Here is a 12,041-nt window from a genome sequence, read left to right on the forward strand (position 1 = left end):
CATGCAGTATCTTACAAGATATCCTATTTATTCATAAGGTTTTAATTTTATTTGTTCATCCGTCAGGCTACAGTGATTAGGTAGGCTTTAACGTATTCAGCCTTTCAGTATAGGCCTACAGCAAAGTAGAAAGAGTTTACCCTCATAAAATAATCCCCCAAACAGCTGTCAAAATTGAGCAAAAACAATAAATTTTATTCTGTCACTAATTGATATATATATTCATCACAATCACAAAATGTTTGTATTTAGAATATTTATTAGTGATGCATGCAATGATTACAGAATAACCAAAAAAATGCAAAGAATGGCAATCACTGATTTTTGAAATCCAAAACAAATCCAAATCAGAAATATTTGCTCGTTCTGGCAGAATGCAGGAAGTTGGTTAGGGTCTCCAAGGGGCTCAGGTGCATCATTGTCAGCACAGAGAGGGACATTGCGCTTAGTAGCGATGTTGTGCAGGACAATACAGGCAAGGGTTATGTTGCATGCTTTCTGTGGTTCCGCTCTCAGGTAGTTAAGGCATGCAAAGCGCCTCTTAAGAACTCTATTTAAACGCTCAATTGCACATCTTGCTCTGCAATGAGCAGTGTTTGTGTTGTAGGTCTCAGATGAGCGGACTGCTGGAAGAGGATGGGGTGGGGTTTTTCTTGTTTTTAGTTTTTTTTAAATGTGTGTGTTTTCATTTCAAATAAAAATAAACTTATATTGACCCCTCACTGGCTATTCTACTTGTTGCTCTTTACATATCTATAGTTCTACATTGTGATTTCCTATCCTGTTTGAGCACTGGTTATCCAGCACTGGTTATCCAGATTTGGTGATCCTGTAAAGTTCCTATCCGGATCAGATTGATCCAATCCGATGTTGCTTTAAAAAACTGGCTCCAAAAGTAAGCTGGATTACGTGATCACGGATCGCAAAAAAAGGATTACTAAATCCGGATCAATTTTATCCGGATTAAACCTTTTGAAAAACCGGGCCCTGGTCTTCACTGTTAGCCAGCATCACCTGGCAGACTCATATGACAATAGTGCAGGAAGACGATTTTGTTTCTTAGAGTGTATTGCTCCCTACATGATTTGACACTGCCTGTTTATTGTTTGCAAGTGGCCATGGTATCAACGTAACGTTAGTCATGCATGCCAACAACAGCTACTATAGCTAGTCGCTAATGTTAGCCTCTTACCTGCTGCACTGTCCGCTGCTTTCTCGCCATCAGACTGACAGGAATTGTGGTGGAGTTGCTAACGCTCCTTTCACTGGTTACTTTGTGTGTGAGGCCACATGGACTGAAATGTTAGAACACTTTTATCAAGTTGAAGTCATTGGCTTATAAATAATAGTCCTCCCTTCGCCCCTGCTCACTCTACTTGCTCCTTTTTCATTGCAGTGTGCTCTTTAGCAGGCAGCTACCCCTGCCATTTAAAACCCTTCCTCCACCTTTGGGCCACACTTTCTCATTTACATACAGCTTGAAAAGCCAAATGTGAAATACTAAATGGCAAATGCCTAATGGAAAATAGAAAAGATGAAGGGGTCCAAGCCACCAGCCGGTGGCGCTCTAATCAAGGTAAATGCGCTTCAGCCAGTTACTCCCACATAGTAAGTTGCACATTTGAAAACCCATACACGTGTTTCCTAAATTGAGCTGCATCTCGTGATATAGGCCACGCCCATTTCCACCTGTTTTTTTAAATTTTTTTTTCAAAAGTGCAAAATATGCAAAACCTACTTTTTTGAACTCCTCCTAGGCCATGAGTCCGATCTGCACGTGGAATCAATGGACCCTCATGATTGAAAGTTATTAAAAGAATTTTGATACAAAAATTAAAGTAAAAAAAAAATAGTCATACAGGAAAAACTTTCTGTAGGTTGCAGTAAAACAGGAAGTGATGTCATATCTGAACATAGGTTTGTCTGATTAACACAAAACATGGGCCGGTACTTTCTCATGCCCCACTGAGGCTTGGTGCAAAATTTGGCGCCAATTGGTTCCTACAAATGCGAAAAGTTTATATCTCGGAACTTGGTTCAGTAGTAGTAGTAGTATTTGGTGCCAATTGGCCACTCGGTGGCAGTGTTGTTGCAAAATCATGAAATACGTGAATCTACTTTTTCGAACTCCTCCTAGGCCGTGAGTCCGATCTGCACGAAACTGTGCACATAGAATCTATGGATGCCCATGATCAAAAGTTGTTAAAAGAATTTTGATATTCCAAACAATCCACAAGTTATAAAGCAAAAACTTCCTGTGGGTTGCAGTCAAATGGACATGGTGTCATATCTCCATGTAGCTCTGTCCGATTAATGCGAAACATGGGCCAGTAGTTTCCCATCCCTCACCGAGGCTCTGTGCAAAATTTGCTGCCAATCGTCCACTAGGCGATGCTTTTGTTGCAGAATCATAAATATGCTAAAATAATTTTTCCACAATACTGTCTTTGAACGGAATGTTTTCTAATCTCTGTGCTGTTCTCCACCTGCAACTTGCATTGCACTCATGGGCCGCATATTGCGACTTGCACCGGAGGCTTGGACCCCATTAATAACTGCTTGTAGGTCTACTTATAATTCTTTTTCTCTGCTAAAAGTGTTTGTGCAACAAAAAACTTACATCGAAACGTCACCAAAATTGGCAGGTGGGTTGCAAATTCCTTTTTTTTGTCCTAAAAATGTCAAATATTGCGACTTTTCCTCAATTTTCTCAAAATCCAATTTTTTACAAACATCGTCTATGGACTTCGTTGATCTAAAGTTATCAAGTAAATTTCAATAGGTCATTCCATCTTGATTTTACAAGCCAAGACATTTTTATCAAAATTGCTAATTTTCAAAAATTAGCAGTAACTCATAAATGCATTGAGCTATCAACCTGAAATTTGAGACACATGTTCAGGAGTTTTCACTTAGTTTACGTCTTAAAGCACATTGCACTGCACCTCTAGGGGGCGCCACTAATGCGAAACGTTTAAATCTCGTTTTTGGCTACATCGATTTGTACAAAATTCGGTGTGCATGAACTAGGTTCATGACTCAGTTGATGCATAAAATTTGGTAATAATTGCTTTAAGTGGGCATCACTTATTACAACAAATTTACATTTCTAGAAAATTCACATTCCGAACATTTAAAAAAATATAAATAAATCACCCGTACCTCTTATGGAGCTGAATATTATTTTTCAGCACATCCACTGAAATGTGACAAAGGTTTGCCTCATTGCAACCTATGGTTAATTCAGAAGTCTGTCACTCTATATTTTTCAAAATATGCTAAATAAATCAACACTTATATCTCCACAAATATTCGTTAAAATGCTACCAACATTGACACAGACATTCTCTAGATGGTAGTCATCAAGTGTTTTGAATTGTATAACATTTTTATCCGCAGTGATTTTCAGTATCTTGCAGTAATTTATACTGTATGCACACAATTTTCTTTTTTGCTCAGTTTTTCATCAAATGTCACCAAAATATTTGACAATACACACGAAAACAGCCGAATGATGTGTGATCAGAATTTTATCGCTAACATTTCAACTGTTGTAAGTGTTTTAAGTTTAAACAGCCAAAAATACCACAGTCTAGCATATGTGATATCATGCCTCATGTTGTGAGAAGGTGTGTGGAAACAACATTCAATAAGCTAGCTTCTCTTCTTCTTTGGGATCCAAAGGTCTGGGGTTCAAATCCCCAGGCAGCTAAAAAGTGTGCAGCAAACACCGTAAGACCTAGAAACACAAACATTGGTAAGTGGATTGTAAATTACACCCACTACTCAGGCACATATAATGACACTCATTGACCTCAAGATTACCTCCAGGACTTGGGTTTGGTTAGGTCTTGAATCTCTGAGACTCTCGTCCCTACAAACACATTGAAATGGCATGTTTCTGATTGGAGCCACTCCAGAATGGTTGTTGATGTGATACATCGGAAGTTAATAGTTAACTCCATCTGCTGGAGTTGGGCCAGTTCAGCCCCTGCCTGTTCTCCACACAACTCCAGTCATGGTATTGACTGGTGCCTTTTGGGTGCAACTCTTGATCTGGTCATTACAAAACTTGTGTGACTCTCACCATTGTGCTTGCTAAGCAGATAGGCAACAGCTCCATATGCTTGCTCAGAAGCATCACAGAAGATGTGGAGATCTTGAGCTGTGATCAAGGTGCAGTGCTTGCCTATCGGTGTATAGCAGCATGGACTAGAAATGGTATGGAGAAAGGGTAATTCAGCCTCTCATGCCTCCCATGCCTCACAGTGATCTGCTGGCAGGTTGGGATCATCCCAATCTCTCTTCTTGGTCCAGAGCTGTTGGACAAGGATTTTTGCTCTGGTTGTGTACAGTGTGATGAATCCTAATGGATTGTACCGCCTAGCAGGTACATGACAGATCCTTCTCACCATCAAGGGAGACTGTTCCTGTGGTTTATACTGGTAGCTCAGGTAATAAGAGGAACACTTCCACTTGAGCCCCAAGGTAGATTCCAGTGGATCGGTATGATTCTGTGCCAGCCAGAGCTCAACACTGCTTGACTGGGCATCTGAGGGTTAGTGAGCTTATACATCAGGTTTCTTCTCCCTCCTCATGTTTCACTGCAGAAACCTAAGCAAGGGTCTGTCCTCAGCAAGTAGTTGGACCTAATGAAACATTCCCTTTATATCACCACTAACTGCAACTGGGTGCTGGCGAAAACGCAGGAGGACATCTTTTAAGGAGGGGAGAGTCAGCCGGGAATGAGCAGGTAATTTAGGCACATGCCCTGGTATCGAAATGAACAGTTAAACACCAGCCGATACTTGGATGAACCAAATGGTGAGGTAGGTACCAGGATTCAGCTGAACTGTTGATAGCATCACGGGAAAGCTTCTTAACATACCCAACCTGCTCCAATTTGAGAATCTCAGTATTGTAAACTTTGGCCCGTTCCGGGTCCTTGAGGAGTCTCCTCTCAGTACTCCTCAAATTGGACATGACTACCTCTAGTGGTTCTTTCAGTTTGCATAATGCCTAATGCCATCAACTGTCACTCTTTTAGCACGTGCCTCCAACATCTGGATTGCCTCATTGTCCTGTTTAGAACAGGTGACATGTTTCTCACTCCGGTAAGGAAGTATGTCCATTTGCCACAGCTTATCTATATGGTTGTATAAAGCATCAAGAGAACAGCTGAGAGAGGTAGTGAACAGGCATGGGTGGGCAGCTGTAGGACTGTCAAGGAGCCCTTCATGACCTTGGAAGGTCCATCCAAACTAGGTGTGTACTGCTGCTGGTGTGTGGACTGATTGGTATTAATGTGAGAAGTACCAGAATCCATGCCATGATGGAAAGCAGCTTGACCTCAGGCCTTTGCAACTCTGGTTGTCTTGTTGCTCACTAGATGCTCCTGATGATAGCGCTGAACAAGCTTATTTGAGAGCCTCTGCTGCAGCTAAGTGGTATGGGTTCACGGTGGCTGCTGTCAGTTTTCCTCAAATCTGTAGAAATCTGTCACTAAGGTAATTAGGTGGTTTACTAAGGAGGCGGTCAACATGGGAACAGCAGTTAAGTTCATAACCTGCCAGGCCTTACAAAGACAACAGCATACTGACCAGCAGGTGGACACGCAATGCAAAGCTCTGGAATCCTTTAGCATCACCCATCTTGACATCTCGAACAGTGAGGGTTGCTGCAATCTCACTGTGAGAGGGATGATGTTAGCAGGACTGCCTGATCATTTGAGCCTCAGGCAGCTTCAGATGCTCCGGGAGAACATGATACTTATACTTCTTGTCTAGCTGTGGATAGGGGTCAAGGAGGTTGTCTAGGGCTAGCTTGAGATTTGTCTCTTTTGCTATCAGTGGTGAAATATGGCAGGGTCAGTTTTGGTACTCCGTACGGTGGCTGCAGACTGGGGACTCCCATGTAAGGTATAGTCATTTGTGCTGTGGGTTGATTAAGAGGCAGTGGATGCAGATCACTTGATGAGAGTAATGGAAGAGCTGGCTGTTGTCTCTCTAGCTGGTAAGGAAAGTAGGCTGGCTGAGGATATGATGGATGAACTGAAACTGAGCCCGGGCAGGCTGACCTAGTAAAGTGTGAGGTTGATGGTAGGTTTGTTGTACTGATGGTTTTATAGGCTGAGTGAAACCTGGAACTGGTCGGGCTAAGGTAGGATATGAATGAACCCTTCGGATTGGGGTTCGACTCACCTGAAGCTTCAGGGGCAAAGGGGCCAGAGGAGACTGGACAACTCAGGTTGTCCAGCTGAGATGTGAGAGGGCTGACGTAGTGTATTATCCTGTGTAAGGCGGTGTGCCCTAACACATATGTTACTCTTTACAGGTAAGGGAGTCGGGTCTTTACGAACAGTGTTAAAAGGTGTCCTTTCCTCAGGTGTGGTAAGGCATTCAGAACTTAGAATGTGAATCTTATCTGGGTTTGGGCCATCAGAACCATCTCTGGGTTTAAGTGGATGGTCCCACTTTTTAGGCGGACCACTGGTCCTTGTTCAAGGCTGACAGTGGGGTTTGGAGAAGATGACTTTACGAGAAGAAGGGAGGACAACGTTGCTTCTCAGCTAAGGTGAAGGAAGTGGACTTATCATCTCTGAATGGTCCTGTAACGCCTCAGAGATGCTGCTGATTGAACAGGGAAACGGGATGGTACTCCCACCTGTCCATCATGTGACGGTTCATTGTTCTGCTCCAAGAGTATTGGGGTAATATGCTCTAGCAATTATTGATACTGTTTTTTGTGTTCCTCATACTCCTCAAGCTTAGCTGTCCTTGAGTTCTCCCAGCTGCCCTGAATCACTCTGGTTCCATCTTGATTACATTGGACTGCTCTGAAAGTCAACTCTCAAAGACCAATTTAGACTGTATTTCCTTGTGGTGGATTTGGATGTTGGCCATCAAAGCTTCTTCCCATTAAATAGGCTTGTGTCCGTTTTAAGTGCAAAACATTTATTTTAGCTCGCCACAGTTAAATCATCTTTCTCTTTTAATGGTTTCTGCAATAAACAAACAACTGCTTAAACAATCAAAGCAGAGCAAAAATGGATATAAATAAAGATCGATATATAATGAACAGTTCCCATGACTATAACTTAATAACTAAACATATCAAAAGGTTAAACATTGTAATCAAAGTATCTTAACAGGTTCATGAATGCATAAAGTTGTCAGGAGAAAGTAGCAGAGCAGTGTGGCAGGTGGTGTTAATAGTGAGTGCAACACCTGAGCCTAATTCACTTGATTAGTGGCTAGAGCAAGCATTATGTATGGCTCCATCTGGTGGAGGAGTAGTTTGCTGCCCCACATAGGGAACATTTTCAACATAACATTCAACCTTTATTATAACAACAGCAACTAACATATCTTACATAGTCTACACATACTAATATAGTATTTTTTGCAAACATCCGTTAAGAATGACCATAAATTTTAATAAAAAATATTTTTAAGGAGACGGTGCATTAAACCGTTGCTTGGATGTCCATAACCAAATAGACTACAGCCGAATCTACATATAATTATTACTTGGTTTTGATCAGAGCATCAAAGAAGCAACTAAAGACAATGGAACTCTCATTGATCACATCTATTACAAAAGAGTGTGTCCTGAAATCCTCATTGATGCTGTCATGAACAGTTTTCAGTTGTTGTCGGACATTCAATATTCGTGTTCTTGCCAAACAAGTGATCATTTATCTCTTACCAATAATGACACATTCTACATTCATGACTAACCATGTTTAATGTTGTACATTCCTTGTATCAAACCAGGGAATATTTCAGCAAAACACACATACTGTACATATATGTCAAAACTAACAGGTTAGAAGTTGACCCTGCGAAGACAGTTAGGCATATTGAATAAATCTGACACAGTTCGCCAAACTCACTTCGCTCATGTCATGTGTTCCATTGCACCATACACACCGATTTGGCATCGCATCTGGTGTTATCCCATCACAAGATGGTCTCTAGTATTTAATCTACTCCTTATCATATTACCCGTAGCTGGCTCTAGAAAACCCTGTGTGGAAGCTGGGGCTGTCAACCACAGGCACTAGTACTGGTTGACCCCACTGGACCTAGATCAATCCAGTCCAGTATTCGTGGGTGCTGTTGTTGACCAGAACACTGAGCAGTGATGATAGTGCCCATTAGACTTCATTCTTCTGTTTTTGACATTTCTGCTCAGCCTCATACATTTCCTCTGGCTGCTCCGCTGAGCCCTGTAAGCCTGTAGCTCACTATCAACAAAACTAGTTTTGGCCTTGCACTTCCTTCCAGGAATGGCCAACCTTTCACTGCTTCATTCACTCTGCCCATCATGGCCCCTATGCTTGTATCATGTGGAGCATCGATGACATCTTTATCAGGGAATGTGTTCTGAGCTGCAGCGGTTGGTTCACTTGCTTCTTCATAATTAGGTGTTGTTGTCTTGTTGTTGTTTCTCCTGTACAGAAAACATGAATAACAGTTCTCTGGTCTATAAAAGCTACATGCCAATGAACTAATGCAATGGTACCGTTAATGATTGACTATTTCAAAACCAAACCTTAAGTACAAGTTAATGTACAGGCCAATGGTAAGGAAACACGTACAAAAAACTTAGCAAAGACTTCAATGATCAGTGAAAATAGTCTTATCATTCAGTGACTATCACCCTTAATATACCAAAATTGAAAAGTGAAATGAGGTAACTTATGTTATGAAATGGCACTACATAAATAAAATTTAATTGAATATTTTTTTTTGTAAATGTTATAATATAAATATTTTATATTTATGATTATTGACTTTTGTAGTATTTGTTTTTTCTTTGTTCTTATGTTTATTGTTGTGCACCAAAATACCAAGGCAAATTCCTTATATGAGAAAACCTACTTGGCAATAAGCCTGATTCTGATTCTGTCAGCTACTGTACCCCTCTCCTTCAGCTGCTGACTGAGCATTTTGAACACTTAAGGGTTTTTTGTGTTGTTTGCAGGAGCTCTCAGATGTTGTCATATGCTGAAATATAAAGAAGGCAATGTAGTTTGTTGTTAGTCCAGGTTAAACCTCAATTCATTCTCAGAGTAGTTGCTGGCAACAGTTGATTTCACTCATCTGCATCCCAACAAGTCTTGGTGCAGTTGTTTTGGTCCGCACCCAAGTATGATTGCTGTGTTCACATCTGCTCAAATGAATCGTACCAAGGGGGAAAACAAACCAGAGTCAGATTCAATTGGATTAAACAACAAAGGTTTGAAAATGCCCCAACTGATACTGACGGTGGGGAATAAGGTATTTCACCATTAGGTGTCATTCCTCTAATTCAAAAATACAATTCTGCTGTGATGTGCACTACTGTGTGCAAAGGTTAACTGCCACATAGCAACAACAATAATAAGCATCATTTTAAATCAAACATAGAAATAAATAGACGCTGTGTTTGCTTTTAATACATGCATTTACTGTGTCATAATTATGTGAAAACATGATAAAATAACAGTTACTGTATATGCTTTTTGTCTTTAATACCTGAATTAATTTTTTGTCATTGTGACTTGACTTTTTCATGCCACACTAAAAATAAATCTGATTAAGTGCGAGAAACATAATGAAAAGGTATTATCAATTTCAGAGTTGTCCAGCAGGGGGCAGCAGAGACCTGCCAAACCTTCAATTGCAAAGGCTTTTCATTCATTTTCACAAGGAAGCTGATTTTTTTGATGCACTTGCATCATTCATGTAACATTCAATCAAAGCTTGGGGACAGAACTTCCTTATAATAGTACATATAACAATTTGTATTGTATTTCAGTTTGTGTTGGTATGACAGATTATTTGATTGGGTGGAGAGGGCATGGCTGGGGCTGTGTTTATGCTGATTAGGAAGTGCAGTGCAATTTTGGTGCTCAGTTTGGTATGAAATTGCGCTCGCGTTAAAACCTGCTCTGACTACCTTTTATTGCAAACACAGATGCAGGGCAATTTTCATGGCTTTAGTTGGCTGAGACACACGCTCCCAGATGTCTCCAAAATCACAAAACACCTGTATGTTAAGTTTTGCATCTTTCAGTTTGCTTCAGGTTTTATCTACTGCAGTTTGATATGTGCATCAAAATACAGTTTTTAATGTGATTGAGGAAGATTCTTATCAATAATATCATCCACATGAGTGTGACCCAGGAAGTAAAAGTCCCATAGAAATTTCAATATTGATGAGTGATGTTTGAGTTTCCCACAACAACTTGTAGAATATCAATATTTTCCGTGCAGTTGATTAAACATCAGTAGTCATTACACAGCAACAGGAATGATTTCATGTACAGTCTCTGATTTGAGCGGTGTATAATTTTACGCAAGGATGGCACAGCACAGCATGGACTTCATTAATTAGCACAATGCAAATTCCACCTAGAATTTTAAAATAATAATGTAATGCTAGTGGTGATATTAATATTAATAAAGTAATAATAATAATAGGAATTATAGTGATAGAAATAATAATGATAATAATAGTAATAATAACAATTGTAGAAACAGTTTTTGAGCAGGAACACGGTAGTAGCAGTTGTCGAGCAGGAACACGGGGGCAACAGGTAGTCCACAATCACAGATCCAGACTCTGCAGCTCCGGAGGCAGAAATACCTGCTGAAAGCGACAGAAGGAGAGAGGAGAGAGACGAGAAAGCAAAGTCTAGGCCTATAGCAGCATAACTAAGGGATCGTTCAGGACTCACCCAAGCCAGCCCTAATTATAAGCTTTAGCAAAGAGGAAAGTCTTAAGCCTACTCTTAAATGTGGAGATGGTGTCTGCCTCATGAACCCAAACTGGGATCTGATTCCACAGGAGAGGAGCTTGATAACTGAAGGCTCTAGCTCCCATTCTACTTTTGGAGACTCTAGGAACCACAAGTAACCTTGCATTCTGGGAGTGCAGTGATCTAATGGGGGAATAAGGTATTATGAGGATTTTAAATTCTATTCTGGATTTTACCGGAGCCAGTGCAGAGAAGCAAATATTGGAGAAATATGATCACTTTTCCTAGTTCAGTCCTAGTAGTAGTGTACATGTACAAACTGAGATTGATCTGATAGATAGGATTCAAACCAGCTTAGTGCGGTTCCTTTAATGTCAATTGAATGTTCCAGTCTCTGTAATAGGATGTGATTTTCAATGGTGTTGAATGCAGCACTAAGATCTAACAAGACAAGTGCAGAGACAAGTCCATTGTCCATTGTATTGAGTCCTGAGCTCCAGTAAATCTGTCAGGACATTTTCTGTTTTGCCACTTGCAATGATGTCTCAAAATATTTGCAGTAGTGGTTTCTGCATGGAGGGAGAAGCACCATACATGCTTTAAATGGATTATGTTCACTTGTGTTTCCTCCTGCTCAGACCAACTGAATAGCAGAGCCACACACTTAAACGTCTTCAAAATCCTGCTTACTTTAGGCACAGCGTGGATACCTTAATCATTTAAATCTTTGAACACAAGACCAGGATTTAACAGTAATAGAACTTGTGTGTTTTTCTAAACACTAACTTGCAAATCTCCAAACCCCATGTTGTATTTCTTTGTTTAAAGATATAGCTAACGATTCATTTTTATTTTTTCCGTTGGATAAATAAGATATTTTGCATTTGGAGTTGTTTATGTTTATTGGACTTTAAAGACAACCGAGGCTTTTCAAATATGCATAGGAGTAGTAGAACTGGAGTGGAGTTTAAATGTATTATTACCCATCCTTAATTGTTACCACAACGTAATCGGCAGCGCTATTGTATTTGGGATGTCCGCAGCCTCTTTACCCTGTTTCATATGTTGCTGCTTTTAAAAGGGATGAGAGCAGCTCATGCTATTGGCCAATAGTGAAGCTCGCCCCGACTCCACCTGCTGATTCTGTATTCCTCCTACTAATAATGTATTCAGTCTGTCCTCCATGCCTGTGGTCACCATAATTGCAAAAATGTGCTGGTCACACCCACGTGTGTGCGCCAGGAATTTAGACTTGCGTTTGCGTCCTGTTTCAGGAAAATAAAGCCCATAGACT

This window comes from Siniperca chuatsi, linkage group LG3 (assembly GCF_020085105.1).
Source record: "Siniperca chuatsi isolate FFG_IHB_CAS linkage group LG3, ASM2008510v1, whole genome shotgun sequence".
In the NCBI taxonomy this organism is placed as follows: domain Eukaryota; kingdom Metazoa; phylum Chordata; class Actinopteri; order Centrarchiformes; family Sinipercidae; genus Siniperca; species Siniperca chuatsi.